Source organism: Gekko japonicus, unplaced genomic scaffold (genome assembly GCF_001447785.1).
Source record: "Gekko japonicus isolate JY-2015 unplaced genomic scaffold, Gekko_japonicus_V1.1 scaffold6436, whole genome shotgun sequence".
Taxonomy (NCBI): Eukaryota; Metazoa; Chordata; class Lepidosauria; order Squamata; family Gekkonidae; genus Gekko; species Gekko japonicus.
The window spans coordinates 10,231-14,523 of NW_015162668.1; the positions used below are offsets into that span (position 1 = coordinate 10,231).

The 4,293-nt window shown below is 55.1% G+C and overlaps 1 protein-coding gene across 1 annotated transcript in view; it reads left to right on the forward strand.

Annotated features, from left to right (window-relative positions):
• LOC107106388 overlaps positions 1-2,105 on the forward strand; it is a gene marked incomplete at its 5' end in the record, with an annotated part of 10,528 nt that extends 8,423 nt beyond the window's left edge. The window contains one exon of the mRNA XM_015406524.1: positions 1,714-2,105. The remainder of the gene's footprint in view (positions 1-1,713) is intronic.
• Positions 2,106-4,293: the final 2,188 nt, after the last annotated feature.

Below are 4,293 nucleotides of genomic sequence, written 5' to 3' on the forward strand. Positions count from 1 at the left end.
GGGGGTGGAACGTGCAGATCTGTCCTCGCAGAGGAGGGAGAGCCTGTACCTGAATAAAACTTGGTCTTAAAGGTACCACTGGACTGTTTTGGACCGGGGGAAGCTCTGCAACTTGCCTGGCTGCTTCTTGCTCTGACCGAGGGCTGCTGGGAGCAGGGGGCGGAGCTTGTTGCATGTGCCTTCTGGGAAACCTGTTTCCGTTTGCCTAACCTCTGCAGGGGAGAACCATCAGGGCTTTGGAGCAGGTCGTCTGCACTTCAGGCGGTGTGATTTGTAATCAGGGCTTTGGAGGGGCCACCGACTGTCTGTTGAGATTGATGTCTTCCTCTTGTGCCCCCTGTCCTCCACAGAGCCCAGGGCTGGTTCTCCAGCCACCCCTTTTCATCTTCCCAAGAACCCTGCCCCAAGTAGGTTTAGGCTGAGAGGCAGGGACTGGCCCAGGTTGCCCAATGAACATCAGAGCTTGGTAGGGATTTAAGAACAGCCATATTGGATCAGGCCAGTGGCCCATCCAGTCCGACACTCTGTGTCACACAGTGGGCAAGACCCAGATGCCCTCAGAAGGTCCACCAGCGGGGCCAGAACCCCAGAAGCCCTCCCCCACTGTTGCCCCCCCCAGCACCAAGAATACAGAGGATCACTGCACCAGACATAAGAACATAAGAGAAGCCATGTTGGATCAGGCCAAGGGCCCATCCACACCAACACTCTGTGTCACACAGTGGCCAAAACCCAGGTGCCATCAGGAGGTCCACCAGCAGGGCTAGAATTCCAGAAGCCCTCCCACTGCTGCCCCCCCCGAGCACCAAGAAGACAGAGCATCACTGCCTCAGACATCAGAACATAAGAGAAGCCATGTTGGATCAGGCCAGTGGCCCCTCCAGTCCAACACTCTGTGTCACACAGTGGCCAAAACCCAGGTGCCATTAGGAGGTCCACCAGTGGGGCCAGAACTCCAGAAGCCCTCCCACTGTGGCCCCCCGAGCACCAAGATCCCTCTTCTAGCCAATGCACAAGCAGCCGACGAGACCCCCTTGGTCCAGGACTGCTGGAGATGTTATTTCTGTGGCTAGGGAAATCAAGAGGCCGCAGGGACTCTTAACTAGGGCTTCTGGTAATCCAGGATGTCGTCCACCAATGCTTAGGTCCTGGTGCCCCCCCCCGGGTGTAATTTCCTCCTCCATTATGGTCAGAAAGACTTTGGTGAAAAAGAGAAGGGGGAGGTAGTTGGCGCAAATCACAGAACCCAGCCTGTTGTGGTGGTGGAAAGTGCCGTCAAGTCACATCTGACTTACGGCGACCCCGTAGGGCTTCCAGAGTGAGAGACGTTTCAGAGGTGGTTGGCCATGGCCTACCTCTGTGTCACAACCCTGGTATTCCTTGGAGGTCTCCCATCCGAGTACTAGCCAGGACCACCAACCCTGCTTAGCTTCCGACATCCAATGAGATCAGGCTAGGCTGGGCCATCCAGGTCAGGTTGAGCCTATTACGAGCCGGGCCGAAATTTCAGAGCGGTTTAGGTTCGGCTCGCAATGAGCTTGGTCCTGAGGTGGAGGGTTTCCAGTGCCGTCCTCGAGCAGAGTTCTGTTGACTCGGAAGGGCACAACTCTGCTCCGTATTGCAAAACGGCTGTCCGCCGTCCTCCGATTCCCAGCTTTTCCGTCGTTGCCGTTGTCACGGGTTGTTACACCTTGGCTGTTTTCTCCTCTCTAGGCCCATCTCAAGCCAGCAAGGAGGAAGAGACCCTCTGCCCCAGCCACCTTTCTCTTGCCGGATGGTCCTTTCCCAGCATCGGCAGCCTGAGCGGGAACGTCGCTGCGTTTTGTATAGAGGATTCGTAGAATAGAGAAAGATTCTGGGGGGTGTTTGTGCGTCTGTATATGTATTATTTTTTCTGCGGGCCACGTTACAAAGGCCCCCTTTTGGCGGTCAAGGAGTTCCATCTACGCGGAAGGCCACGGCCGGGGAGCGGCTTTTCCGTCAAGTTCGAAAGATGCGCGGGGGGCCTTGTAACCTTTGACGACACAAGTAGGTCGAGCCGGTGCCAAAGAGGGGGTTGGTGCAAATGACAAGTTGTCTTTTTTTTGGGGGGGGGACCAAAGATGGGAGCTCCGACCGGCGGAGCTCTGGGAACAGCCAGTTTGCACTCGGACCGACGGTCGCAGAATTTGGCACCCAGCCCGGGAACGGCGGCCCGCCAGATCTCCCGGGAACGGCGGCCCGCAGGGGAGGTCTCCAAGGGTGGTGTGCTATCTCTGCTGACCCCACCCCACCAGGTGTGGCTGTTCTGCGCCTGGCAGGGAGTCTTTATCCCGCGCTGGGATAGCTAGACTCCCACGCAGGCATCTTTTAAAAGGCCATTGGTTGAGAGGACCCTGCTCTCCATGTGTTTTCGCTACCCTAAATTTGCTGTAACTCTTCTACTGTGCCCCCCTCCGTCTTTCCCTTAAAATTGTCTTTCCTTCTTTCACATTTCGATCCCTTCCTGCCTTTATTGCCCCTGACCACTTTCCCTCCCTCCCTTTGACCACCCCTCTTAAAGCCAGTGCCCGGGCTGCAGGGGTTCCGGCACCAATCCGACCCTCCAAAAAGAAACACCTTTTTTCATTCTGACTCGTCTAACCCTTTGCCGCCCCCTTCCTGCCCAGTCTTGGACTACGGCTGCACCTCCGCATACACTCAGCTGGGTTGCTCCAGGAATATCCCACTCGTCTTCTGGGGGCGGGGAGAGAAGAGGGGTAGGAGAGAGATTGTCTGAAGATCTGCAGGGGTTCCGGCACCAGTCCGACCCTCCAAAAAGAAACACCTTTTCATTCTGAATCTTTTAACCCTTCGCCGCCCCCTTCCCACCCAGCCTTGGACTACGGCTGCACCTCCGCATACCCTCAGCTGGGTTGCTCCAGGAATATCCCACTCGTCTTCTGGGGGCGGGGAGAGAAGAGGGGTAGGAGAGAGATTGTCTGAAGAAGAGAGGGGACGACGAATCTCAGCAGACGAATGTTTCAAAAATGGGTCCAGGGCAGATTAAAGATGGTGCCGGGGCTAGAGGAGTGGAGGGCTGTTTCCCTAGAGCACTGGATTTCAAACTGGGTTCTCGGGAACCCGGGGGCTCCTCTGAGGCTGCAGTGATGGAGCTCAAGCTTATGGCTCCCGATCCATCCGTCCCCCGTTCACTGCCAAGCGGGTCGTGATTAAGGCAGCTTTGAGTTCCAACTGGCCTGTCTGAGCTGCCTGCACCCCCTGAAACATACCCTCAGAATCCTTTGCCCCACCAACAGGGATTCCATGGCCAAAGCTCCGATGTCGCTTCGTCTCGAAAGTTTGTAAACTTGCTCTTTTCAGGGGAGCTGTATCCAGTCTCCCCCACCTCGCCACCTCCGTTCACTGCCACCCTTGGGAAAATCCAGGACCGTGCTGGGTAATCTTAAGGTTTAGTCCACCTTCCCTGCTTGCCTTTCACGCCATAATTATCACTGAAATTTTGTCTCTCTATACCCCCCTTGCCCTGGTAGCACTCGGAGCCGTTTCCTAGCTATGAACCTGGCCACAAACTGCCACAGATGTAGCATCACGGAAGAGGGAAGGGAGACCACTGGGTTTTCCCCAGGGAACGGTGAGGTTTAATGTCTGATGCAAATTAGATCCACGCTCGAAAGCCTCTATCCTTTCCTCGTGCCTCCTTGTTGCTTGCTGTTCCACAAGATGGGCAGTAGGTGGCGCTGTGTCGGTACATAAGTGGAGCCCCCGAAGCATAGGGCTGATTGGCCAGTATAGAATCCCAGAGGATGGAGGTGAAGGGGGTTTCTCCTGGCTGTGAGCCTCTTGCACATTGCGTGGGGCAGTGAGTTTCCATTAAACCTGCTATTGTGGGGGGGTGAGCACTGAGCACCCAGCTTCTGGGTTTTGTTCCCTGCATTTGGCTCCTCAGATTAGTTTAGAGTCATGCCCTTCTGTTCAAAGACACACACTCTTGTCCACGGTTTGGCCATTTTGTCCCACTTGTGGGATTGTGTATGGGACCTGCTGGGCAAGGGATGGATCAGAGGAGGGGGCTTCGGGCCTAGTCTAGCAGGGGTGGGTGTGTCTCGGCGGGGGAGAGGTGAACAGACAAATCCAGATTTCCCCCCCCCTCCCCGAATGTCCTACCCTGAATGAATTATTGGCGTGCATCTTCCTCGCCTTCCGCAGTGCCTTTATACGTGTTAATAACGTGTTTGTATTTTTAAGGAAAACTCAATATTTTGCTGGGATATTATATATATATATATATATATATTACAAAAAACGAATATA